General features: G+C 37.3%; 1 protein-coding gene across 3 annotated transcripts in view; it reads left to right on the top strand.

Annotated features, from left to right (window-relative positions):
* LOC131143685 (prefoldin subunit 6) overlaps nt 1-13,008 on the top strand; it is a 57,215-nt gene that overhangs the window by 24,899 nt on the left and 19,308 nt on the right. The gene's annotated exons all lie outside the window — the stretch shown is intronic.

Below are 13,008 nucleotides of genomic sequence, written 5' to 3'. Positions count from 1 at the left end.
TGAGGCTGATTGTATGGGTTGACTTTTATATTTCCATATTTTATTCTTTGTGTACATGTTAAATAGGGACCCGAGTATACAAAGAATACACATTTTTGAATATGCAATAGATTTATTCTCTTTTTCTACATGGTAGCAGAACTTGGGTTACTCTGAAACCCTAAGCAATCCATGGCTGCACAAAAAGGAGACAACCATGAGTCTAGCCAATTGGCAACCTAGGAAGGAGAGTCGGAGATAACATCCTCCATGGGCTCATCCGGCTTATTTGAGAATTCCCCACTCCATCTTATTGTTGAAAAATTCAATGGTAAGAATTATAGAGAATGGACAAAGTTAATCAAGCTCGTTATCGACGGTAAAGGAAAGCTTGGCTTTCTTATCGGTGATACTCAACGATCACCTCCTACCGATGTAGTGGCATCTGAGAAATGACGGTTTGAGAACTCCTTGATAACGTCATGCTTGATAAACTCTATGAAGCCAGCCATTGGCAAACGTACCTGTTTCTCCCAACGGCAAAGGATGTGTGGGATGCAGTGCGTGAGACATACTCCGATGCTGAAAATGCTTCCCAGATTTTCGATTTGAAGACGCGACTATGGAAGACGAAGCAAGGAGATTGGGAAGTCATGGAATACTACACTGAGATGCTTGGACTTTGGCAAGAACTCAATGTCAGTTGCGAAGAGGAATGGGAATGCATGGGTGACAGTGTACGTTTCAAGAAGAAGATGGAGAACGAGAGAGTATTCGAGCTTTTGGCGGGGCTGAACCGAGAGCTTGGCGACGTGAGGAGTAGGATTCTAGGCCGCCGACTGTTGCCCTCCATCCGAGAAGTCTTCTCTAAGGTTCGGCGAGAGGAAATTAGGAGGAATGTGATGTTGAAGGAGCGAAACCAATCTAGGCCCGAGGCATCAACTTTTGTAACTTGTGGGCCTCATACTAGATCTAACCCAAAGTAGTCCAGAAGGCCCTATTGTGAGCATTGCAAAAAACAAAAAGAAAAAAAGAAAAAAGGGCTTACTAAAGGCACCTGTTGGACCTTACATGGCAAGCCCGCGGATTGGAATCCCAAACAATCCAATAACCCATGGTTATCACGCCTCCACTAAAACACAGGAAAAAAAATATACCCACCGAAGCCCATGGTCCGACAACTTCTAGTTGTGTCTTTCAAGACCTATCATTGGGGAAGACGATTGACAGTACTAAGAAATGTGACAAGCTCTACTACGACAAAGCTAATGTGAATGGACTGTGTCCTCCTAATGTTTGTAATTCTGCATCTAGTCCTAGGGAAAGTGAACTTTTGTTATGGCACAAAAGGATGGGACATCCTAGTTTTCAGTATTTACAACACTTATTTCCTTCAATATGTTTGAATAAAACTGCCTTGGATTTTCAGTGTGAAGTCTGTGAACTTGCCAAACACCATCGTACTACTTTTCCTAGATCTCAGTATAAACCATCCATGCCATTTAGTCTGATTCACAATGATCTATGGGGCCGTTCTCGTACTTCTAATAAGACCCATACAAAATGGTGTATTACTTTTATTGATGATCACACTCGTCTTTATTGGGTATATTTATTGACTGATAAAACTGAGGTTCGATCAGTCTTTATGAATTTTCACTCTAGGATACAAACCTAGTTTCACACAAAAATCCAAATCATTCGTACTGACAATGGTATTGAGTATTTCAACCACTCCTTGGACACGTATCTTCAAGAGAATGGTATTATCCATTAAAGCTCTTGTGTTGACACCCCTAAACAAAATGGGGTTGCTGAACGGAAAAATCGACATATCTCTGAAGTTGCTCATGCCCTGCTGTTCACCTCTCACACGCCAACAAAATTTTGGGGTGACTCAATTTTGACAGCCATATACCTCATTAACCAATTGCCTAGTAGCCGCTCCAAAAACGCCAAGAGACTTTTCCCAATTCTAGGCTTGGCTCACATCTTTCGCTTCGTGTCTTTGGGTCCACTATATTTGTCCACATTCATGCACCCAAGCGAAACAAATTGGATCCTAGAGCACTTAATGTGTCTTTCTTGGTTACTCTCCCACATAGATGCTATGACTTGATGTCCTAGAAACTCTTATATCAGCTTGGATGTCACCTTCTTCGAACATACCCCCTACTACTCGCATAAGGGGGAGTCCTTGAGTAAAGCTCGACCCTTAAACTCAGACTACTTCGATATTGTTGTTTTCGAGACCACTACATACCCTATATCCGCTCCTTCGCCTAGTACAAAAGGAAACTTGAACTCAGGGGGAGATGCAGAAATACAAACAAATAAGGAAACACTTGTCTACTCAAGGAGGCTAAAATCGAAGTCGAATGAGAAACTGACTTCTGAAGCCCCAAAAGAATCAAAACCGGTTATAGTTCCAACTCCTCATGAGTCTGACTCCAATCCTGACAAGGTAAAAGATGACTTATCCATTGCTCTTAGAAAACAACCTTGTTCTTGTACTCTCCACCCTTTCTCAAAATTTGTATCTTACAATGCTCTTTCTGCCAAGTGTCATGCTTTTACTTCTAACCTTGACAGAATCCAGATTCCTAAAAACATTCAAGAAGCCCTGGGGATTCCAGAGTGGAGAGAGGCAGTGATGGAAGAGATAAGGGCACTAGAAAATAATGGAACTTGGGAGGTGATGACTTTGCCAAGGGGGAAGAAACCAATGGGCTGTAAGTGGGTGTTCACAGTAAAGTACAAGGCTGATGGAATAGTAGAACGATACAAAGCCCGCCTTGTGGCTACATCGAGATGTTTGCACCAGTAGCAAAATTGAACACTATGCGGGTTCTCTTGTCCTTGGCAACAAACCTGGACTGGTCACTCCATCAGTTTGACATCAAGAATGCTTTTCTGAATGGTGAGCTAGAAGAAGAAGTGTTCATGACGCTACCACTAGGATTTTGCAAGGAGGGAGAAGAAACTAGAGTGTGTAAATTGAAGAAATCCCTGTATGGGCTCAAGCAATCATCGAGGGCGTGGTTTGATAGATTTGCAAAGATAATAAAGAATCAAGGATCCTGACAGGGACAATCACATCACACTATATTCTTCAAACAAGCCAATGAGGGAAAAAGATTGTGTACGTTGATGACATCATTTTCATTGGAGATGACACAGGAGAGGTGGAGAGATTGAAGAAGGTCTTAGCCACAGAGTTTGAGGTAAAAGACTTGGGTCAAATGCCATATTTCCTGGGAATGGAGGTCGCCAGGTCAAGAAAGGGAATTAATGTCTCCCAGAGAAAGTATGTACTTGACCTTTTGACCGAGATTGGCATGCTTGGTTATAAACCAAGCAATACTCCTATCGAGGCAGGTAAAAGAACGGAAGACGTAGGAAAGCCTGTGGATAGAGAGATATCAGAGACTAGTAGGTAGATTGATCTACCTCTCTTACACTAGACCTGACATTGCTTTCGCTGTAAGTGTGGTCAGTCAGCACATGCACTCACCAAAGGAGAGTCACTTAGAAGAAGTTAATAAGATTCTTAGATATTTGAAAGGCTTTCCAGGGTGAGGACTATTCTTCAAGAAAGGTGACTGTAAGAAGGTAGAGATCTACACAGATGCGGATTGGGCAGGATCAGCAGAAGACAAAAGGTCCACTTCGGCTACTGTACCTATGTTTGGGGAAATCTAGTAACATAGAGGAGTATGAAGCCGAGTGTGGTAGCCAGAAGCAGTGTTGAGGCTGAATTCTGAGCTGTTGCACAAGGGATGTGTGAAGGGCTATGGTTACAAAAACTTTTGGAAGAACTACACATCATAGTAGAGCTCCCCATCAAACTCTATTGTGACAACAAAGCCGCCATTAGTATTTCTCATAATCCTGTTCAGCATGTCAGGACTAAACATATAGAAGTGGACAAACATTTTATAAAGGAGAAAATTGAGAAGGGGACAATTTGCATGACTTATATCCCTACAAGAGAACAATTAGAAAATATTTTCTCTAAGGGATTATAGAGATCTAGCTTTGAAGAGTTTTGCAAATTGGACATGATCAGTATCTGTGATCCAACTTAAGGGGAAGTATGGAAATCCCAAATGATTTGAAAGGGATTTGGAGAAGATTGTGGTAGAAGATTAAGGCTCTAATTAGATCCGATATTTAGGCTGATTGTATAGTTGACTTTTATATTTCTATATTTTATTTTCTATGTACAAGTTAAAATAGGGACCCGAGTATGTAAAGAATACACATTTTTGAATATACAATAGATTTATTCTCATTTTCTACCAGTTATCATGTTGAAAATTTGTGTATGTGCTTTTAAATTAAACATAATGATGCACTTATCATCATCCATGCTAGAGAAGCCAAGTAAGTTTCCCAAAAATTAAAAAGAGAAGGGTGGAATGTTCCTCACTAAAAGTTCAGCAATGTTCCTCATTCAATTCATTTTCAATTTGGGAAACTATGCATTTTAAAACATTTTCATTGGGATATAATTTCTTTTGCAAAACCCTTTCCAAAACCTCCAATCAATTTGATTTTATAAACACATTTTCAATTTCCAAACAATAAAATCTACACAATAAAAGCAGTGTATAATTTGCAAAGGTTTGACCTTCAAAACAGGGATACACTGAAAATGAGCCCTTGCTATCTTTATGCAAAAATGGTTAAGCTTTTTGCAACCGGTTTTTGATACCAATTGACAGGAATGATATATTCGCAAAAGGGGGAGTGAATTGGGTTTTAAAACTTTTGGCTAATTAATTTCGCTGATTCACCACAAATCATATCCTGTTCAACTATCAAGGTGTGTATGTAAAATGATTTATGTAAAGAATGCATACATACACGTGTGAAGCATATCTCATTTCAACTAAATGTGTGTATGCAAAATATTTATAAAAATAAATGAGCAAACATACATGTACGGAATTTAAAGTGCTAAAATTATATGTGAGAGAGAGAGAGAGAGAGAGAGAGAGAGAGAGAGAGAGAGAGAGATTGTTATCAAGGATCGGCCAATCCTGCCTATATCCCCGTCGTGGGCCAACCACCCAAAGATTCCATTATTTGCTCACTTAACCGGGTAGAGTGATGCCGTTTACAAATCTCCTTACGAGGGCGGAGTCTCCACCACTTACTTACGGGCGAAGCCAAACCATTTCTCCTTACGGGGCAAAGTTTCCCAGCTTAATTTACCAGGCTGAGCCAAACTGGTTTCTTCTTTCGGGGCGGAGTCTCCCCAGCTCAATTTATTAGACTGAGTCAAAGTGGTTCCTCCTTACAGGGCGGAGTCTTCGCAGCTCAATTTACCAGGCTGAGCAACACTGGTTCCTCGTTACGGGGTGGAGTCTCCCCAACTTAATTCACCAGGTTGAGCCAAACTTGTTTCTCTTTACAGGGTGAAGTCTCCCTAGCTCAATCATTGGGTTGAGCCAAAACCAATACTCAAATATGAGATTTTTCGTACAAAATGAATGCTTCTCAAAATAAGCGAGGATGTACAAATTGGAGCTCTAGATGCACTCTCGTATGATATGAAGTAAGCTCAATAGAGTAAGGGACTATTTCCTCAAAATAATTTTTGCAATCTTTGAATGAAATGTATATGATAAAAACTTCAAAGATTCAAACCTACTAAATATTTCTCCAAACAATGTTTTTCAATAAAAATTTAGGAGAACCTAGGGTTTGGTTTTCAAATGAGCTTTGCAAAAATAAGATTTATATGTGAAGGCTCAAATGCAATGAGGCTTTTCTAGCACCATATATATGAGTGCAAATATGTGCTTGAGCCTTTTGAAATCAACCCAAGAATATTTTGTAAAACAAGAGATAAAGAGTAGAAAAGTATAAATATACTTTTGTTTTTGAAAGGATGAGTGAAATAAAATATATGCAATAAGAATCAAAGTTCAAAAGATGTTTTCTCCAAAGAATATTTTCAAAAGAAAGTGTAGGAGAAAAGCTAAATTTATGCACTTCAAAAATATATTTGCAATGAAAGAAGAGAATGGAGCTTTGATTTTGAAATAAAATGCCCAAAATATTTGAGAGAACTTTTGGCTAATCAAAAGCACTAATTATGCTTATGAGAGAGGTATATATAGAGTTCCCAAGAAAAATGACCGCTAGGGATACAAAGGATATTTTAAAATTTTTTAATTAAAAAAATTAAACACTTTTTAGCGCCGAAAAATAGTCAGACCCGAGAGGTTTGGTCGACTAGGGGCATCGCCGGTTAGTTGGCCTTAGTTAAAAATTCAAATTTTCAAAGAGGTCGGTCGATCATGGAAGGCATCGGTTGGCTGGCTATTGGCGATTTTTCAACCCCTCGTTTGTTCAGTCAGCTGGCCTCAAGAGCCAGTTTGCCGATTCATCAGGCTGGCAAATTGAGGCATTTTAGTTCTGCAATGGTCGGTTGGCCGAACTATGTAAATTTGCAGAGAATTAAGGCTGATTGGCTAGGCTATTCTGTTCCAAGACGGTTGCTCGGCTGGGGCTATAGAAGATTGGCCTAAAAGGCATGACTGGTCGACAGAGCATGTTAGCCCTACTGGTTAAGGTTCTTCATTCAAGTTTGTTTTGATGATAACAACCCATTATTGATTCTTGGGTTAGCTAATATTTTTCCTTAAGTTTAGTTTAGATAAACAGGTGGATACTAAAGCAAGTATAAGGATTATACGAACCTTGATGAAATAATGAGCAAAAGCATACATAAGGAATACTCAAGGCACAACCAACCGAAGACCTGATGATGTTTATATGTATAGTGGGCTGTGTGTGAGGTAGGATATTCCTGTTAACTCTTGTGGCATGATATTGGTAAGAATACTTAGCAAGAGTTGAGCAAGTGCGTCTGTATGATAGTTCATAGGATATCTTTAACAAACTTAATAAGTCTTCAAACATATTTTTTACAAGATATCCCATACTTAAACAAATTTTATAAGGACAAAATTTAACAAGTTTGGGGTTTTATCTCACAAACTTGGTCCCTATTTTGTTTAAATAATGGTTAAGCACCCAAAGAAAATGGAACAAATCAGGTGCTTAGATGGTTTTATGAAAAGGGTCTGGCCTACAGAAAACTGTTTACGGTTTGGGAAGAGCCCAGAAAACTATCGATGGTTTGTTCATAATTTGGTTGTTCTACAGAAAATCGTTGACGGTTTGGAAAAGCACTGGAAAATCGTTGACGGTTTTTGGCAGAGGCAGACTGCATTAAATGTGTTTAAAACGACTAGTTTTTGATTTGTCTTGCCTCAATAAATTCCCAACGACTAGTTCATCCCTTTGGCTATAAATATGGCCCTTTAGCATTCATTGAAGACATTGATTGAAGCATTTGGTTGTTGAGATAATTAGTAAAACATTCATTCTAGTTGTTACTTGCTCAAGCTCTCTTGTTGTTTATTCTTGGTTATATATTAGTTGCTGGAAGAGAGTAATGTGAGGTTTTAGTTGTATTATCAGCTCAATAAGGAGCACCATCTTGTAATATTTACATCTTTTTGTTTAGTGTGATTCTTGAAGGTTCTGGGTGAGCTTTTGTTAAGGTGGTTCTTGGTGAACACCTAGGTTGATGCTCTTAGTTAGCAGCTGGGTTGTGTACCCTTGTGGTAAAGGCTTCTCCAACTTGAAAGAAGATTCATAGTAGATTTGGGAATCCTTGGCTTGGTGTTAAGGCGTGGACGTAGGCTTGGAGTCGAACCGCGTTAAATCGTTGTGTTGAACTTCTCTCTGTCTCTGTCTCTCATATTTTATTTGTCGCTTTGTCATTTATTGTGATATTTTTACTTGCTTCTTGCCAAAGTTTTATTTTGTAGCAATCCTCTTTATCTGCAAAAAATGTCTATTCACCCCTTTCTGGACACGCACCTAGGCCGACAAGTGGTATTAGAACCAGTCGCTAGACCTTTAGAGTAACTTGTAGAGCGCAAAGATCAAATGGCAGACATGTTTGCCGAAGGACAATCTGTTGACCATCCACCAAAGTTCTGCGGAATCAACTATCCGACATGGAAGGACCAAATGACAATCTTCATTCAAACATACGACTTGAAGATGTGGAATGTAATAATCGAAGGAGACTACGTATTCAAAGATGACAGGGTGAGATCATACCGATAAGGAAATTGTCAGACTCCAACTCAAAGCTGGCATAACTAAATTTCAAAATGGAAAACTTTCTTTATTGTGTTGTGAATGATGAAAAGTACAACAGTATTTACGGATGCAACACGACAAAAGAAATGTAGGAGAAGCTCCAGGTAACGTATGAAGGTATATCTCAGGTTGAAAAGTAAAAAATTTATATGTTAGTTAAAGAATATGAAATGTTTATAAAGGAAGAAGGTGAGTCAATTACTTCCATGTTTACACGTTTTACACATATAACAAATGTCTTAAAAGCACTTGGTAGGGAATATTCTGTGGAAGACAACATGTAGAAAGTTCTTCATTCCTTGTCGGAATCATGGCACGCAAAGTCTACGGCAATTGAAGAAGCAAATGACCTATCTAAGGTCACTCTTGATGAGCTCATTAGATCTTTCATGATTTATGAGAACAAGAAAAAGAATGCTGTAGTCGAAGTAGAAAAGTCGAAAAAAATAACAGACATGGCCTTAAAGACCGCAAGCAAGAAGGAAGTTATAGAAGAAGAAGAGAGCGAAAATGATGAAGAAATAGCTCTCATTACCAGGAGAATCAGAAATTTCTTGCTAAACAAGAAGGGTGGTAAGCAAAAGAATAAGGGAGAATCAAGCATGAAGTGCTACAATTGCAAGAAGCTCGGACATCAGATGGCTGAATGTCCCCTATTTAGAAACAAAGGCAATAATCAGTAAGGGGATAGAAAGAAATATAAAGCTATGAACGCAACTGAATGGGATGAACTTGATGGACTCTCTTGCGATGAAGAAAGTGAAGAAAAAGTTGCAAATTTTTGCTTCATGGCATATGAGCTCGATGAGTTAAACTCTGATGGCGAATACTCCCCTTCATATAATGAGTTAGAAGATACTTGTAGGAAACTTTATAATGAATTAATTGCAATTAAAAGGATAAATAAACATCTTGAAGAAACACACTCAAAGTGCAAGAAAAAAGAGGTTTGTCTTTGCTCTGCTTTAAAAGAAGAAAATGCGTCTTTGAAATCAAAAATTGAAAAACTTGATGAAAGTTCTCGATTAGATAATAAGTTTTTCCAAAAAAAAAATTGAAAATTTGAAAAATCAAATTGATGAAAGTGTTGAGGAAAACTTGTCTTTGAAAAGGAAAATTGAGGACCAAAGCAAGACCATCTACAAGTTTATCAATGGAAAGGAGAGATAGGTAATTCATCTCTATCTATTATAATGTTGCACTTGTAGATACACTTTGAAAGTTAAGGAGTTGTCCCAAGAAAGGGGGAGGGGGATGAATTGGATTATTAAAATTTCTTTTAATTCCTTTCTTGAATTCTTAACCTCTGGTTAATCTAGCAATCACATAACAAAGCTTTAGTTAATTACTCAATCCACAAACCAAAACTTAACACAAGTAATCAAAACTTAAACAATCAACCAACAATCAATCAACAACTTTAAATAAAACAACCAAAGATACCAACTTAAGATATAATATGCAGCTTCTTGGGAATTCTTAACTTTTACAAGAATTCAAAATATTTGCTTGTTTGCAGCCTTGTGAATATATATAAGCCATGTATTGGTTGATTTGATTTCTCAATATAATGCTTAATATGTAATCCAACACTTTTTCCAAAAATTTAGACCTCAAATAAACTTTTAGTTAATAAGTCTTGGGTGTTGAACCAATCAATCAACGTACTCCCTTACATTTTCTGCAATTTGTATTGATAAACTAATGTACTTCCTTTCGGTTTCCAGAAATTCCCAAAAAAAAATTAAGCTTTAGTTTATTTAATATCTAATCCAGATTGTGTATATGATCAGAAATTAAAACACAACCACGCAGTTAATATTTGCAGAAAAGTAAAGAGAGTAAAGAAGGAGAGTGACACCACGTTTTTTACGAGATTCGACTTATCCCCAGCCTACATCTTGCCTTTGGCCAATACCACCAAAGGATTCTATTATACCGTTCCTTTCCGGGAAGAACAAACCTTTTACAAGCGATATCCCATGCTCAAACACATTTTAAGTAGGTTAGAGCAATGCCTCTCCAAGTGATACCCCACACTCGGTCAACGATCTAACAACCTGGAATTGTCAAGAAACAAGAAACAATAGCTGCGTGCAAGAACACTCTCACGTACAACATATTAGTACAAATTTAATCACTATATACTTCAATATTAAATATCAATATGAAATACAATGAAGTTCCAAAGAATTTATCATCGAGTTACTTTTAGATGAGAATTAACAACTCAAAACTCAAAAGTAGGATGGATCAACACTTCAGAAATTCAGCACTTCGGTTGAGCAAAGATTTGAGCAAAAGAGAGCAACAAGATAGCTTTCAGCTTACAAATAGATTTTTCAATTTTTTTGTTCTTGTATATAATTTGATTTGCAAAACCATGTATTTATAGGCTTAGAAAAGTTATTTCGTGTTGCCCAAGATTACTTGGAGTATCTCCCAAGTTTTTATTAATTTTGGGGCACAAGAAACCTTATTTGAAATTTAAAACATTTAAAATTTCTTGCCGTTAACAGTGTTTAGACGACTGAAGTATCGGGTTCAATCTTCTGATGTTCCTTAAAGTACTGAAAATTATAGTTTGGATACAGGGTCAGACAACTGAACTGAGAGTTCAGTCTTCTGAAGTCCCAGTTTAGACAACTGAACTAAGGGTTCAGTCTTCTGAGGGTGTTCAGTTTGTTCTGTATTTCAACAAATAAATCTTCAGTATAATGGACTAATTCTTCAGTTTTCTAAATAAATTCTTCAGACGTCTGAAGTAAAACTTCAGTCGTTTGAGGTACATTTTCAGATTTCTGAGGGTACACCTCAGTCGTCTGGGCATACCAACTTCAAAATTTTCATTTTAGGTTTCAAAAATCCCTTTTGCTCTCTTGCTTTGATTTTTTATAAAACATTTTGTGGGATTTTAAATAAGGTCTCTAAGTCCATAATTTACCCTAGAAGAGCTTTCAACATATTTCACAAAGATATTTAAATACGAAGTACTTACATAAAGACTTCTTATGACGTTTGACATTCTAAACACTTAAGTCTTCATGCTTGTCTTTCTTTGAGCTCTTTTTCTTTGTCTTCCTTTGGCTCCATCTTGCTTTAATATACTTAGCTTTTAGCAAGTTCTCTTTAACATCCATGTTCTCATAATCTTAAAGCTTTATTATATCTTTGAATCCATGCTTTGACTCTTTAAGCTTCATTTGATCATCTTTCTTTGGAACATAAGCTTTGAATGATCCTTGTGAGCATTTGACCTTATGTTCACATACTTGAATCATGAAATATCATCACTTAACAAAATGTTAAGTTTCTCTTATTTTTTATCATTAAAACAAGATTTCAAGCCTTGTAAGGCCAACACACTTAAGCATAACTTGTTGAGTGTTAGTTAGCTATGCGACAAAGGACTAAATGTTTTATTTCAATCTACACAATGCCTATTAACCGACTTAAATGGAAACACTATCTTAGTAGGCAGACGTAAATCAAACATCTACACTATTGAATTTGATGATGTTGATTCTTGTGATGTTAGATGTTTGGTCGTAACAAGTGAAACTAGTTGGCTATGGCATAGGAGGTTAGGTCACGCTAGCATGAATCTCTTGCATAGATTATCCTCTAAAGAACTAGTGAATGGCTTACCTAAGGACAACTATATTAACGACAAAGTTTGTGATGCTTGCCAATATGGAAAACAAAGTAAATCATCTTTCAAAACTAAGAAAATGATTTCCATATCAAGACTTTTAGAATTAATACACCTTGATCTATTTGGGCCAATGATGTTGCAAGCAAAACCGGAAAATTGTATGCATTTGTTATTGTTGATAATTTCTCAAGATTTTCCTGGGTTATTTTTCTTGCAAACAATGCTTTTATTCATTTTTGTGGAAAGGTTCAAAATGAAAAAGGAATGCCAATTATTTACATTAGGAGTGATAGAGGAAAAGAATTTAGAAACAATGAAGTTGAAGACTTTTGCAACAAAAATGGTTATTCACATAACTTCTGCACACCAAAAACCCTACAACAGAATGGAGTAGTTGAAAGAAAGAACCGAACGCTCCAGGAAATGGTTAGAAAAATGCTAAATGAACACTATTGGCTTTTTGAGTCCGATCTCTGTTTTGATGTTGACAAACACAAGTGTCTCATGTGTGTGCCTAGTGTTTTGAATAATTTTACAATTCAGAATGTACACACAGAAGAGGAAGATGGAAGCCAGAAAAGACTTAAAGCTCGCGTCATACAGGCGTTTTCCATGAAGAGAAGAGCAAAAAGAAGAAGACACATTTTGATGTTACCTGTATTGCATTTAATTTATTATTAATTGGTCTGTAGTAATGCATGCATCTGCATGATATGAATTAATTGATCAAATGACCTTAGGTTAACCTTATGGACCCAACCATTCTCATAAAAGTTTTTTTCAAAATTACTAAATCACACAAAGGTTTTCAAAATAAATTAAAGTAAAAAATTAGGGCTTACAAAGACTTCGTTCGATCGAAGGTTGACCGACGTGTTTTTGGGCTTAATTTAAAAGCCTAGTCGACCGAACCCTTGGCAGTATAAATGCCTTGGTCAACCGAACAGGTCAGAAGTCAACATGTTGACTTCGCTCGGTTGACCATACTGAATTGAACGCATAGTCCTTGGTCGACCGAACCACTAACCTCTCACACCCCAACTACTTGGCTAACCATACCTTGTAGTTCAAATTGGCCTTAGTCGACTGAATCTATGTGAATGGTCAACAAACCTTTGTCTTGGTCGATCGAACCCACGAAGGGTTCAGAAACACTCTGATATGGTTAACTAAATCTATAG

The sequence above is a fragment of the Malania oleifera genome, chromosome 12 (assembly GCF_029873635.1).
Source record: "Malania oleifera isolate guangnan ecotype guangnan chromosome 12, ASM2987363v1, whole genome shotgun sequence".
Taxonomy (NCBI): Eukaryota; Viridiplantae; Streptophyta; class Magnoliopsida; order Santalales; family Ximeniaceae; genus Malania; species Malania oleifera.
The sequence above is the reverse complement of the archived record's forward strand: the minus strand, read 5'-3'. Positions and strand labels throughout refer to the sequence as shown.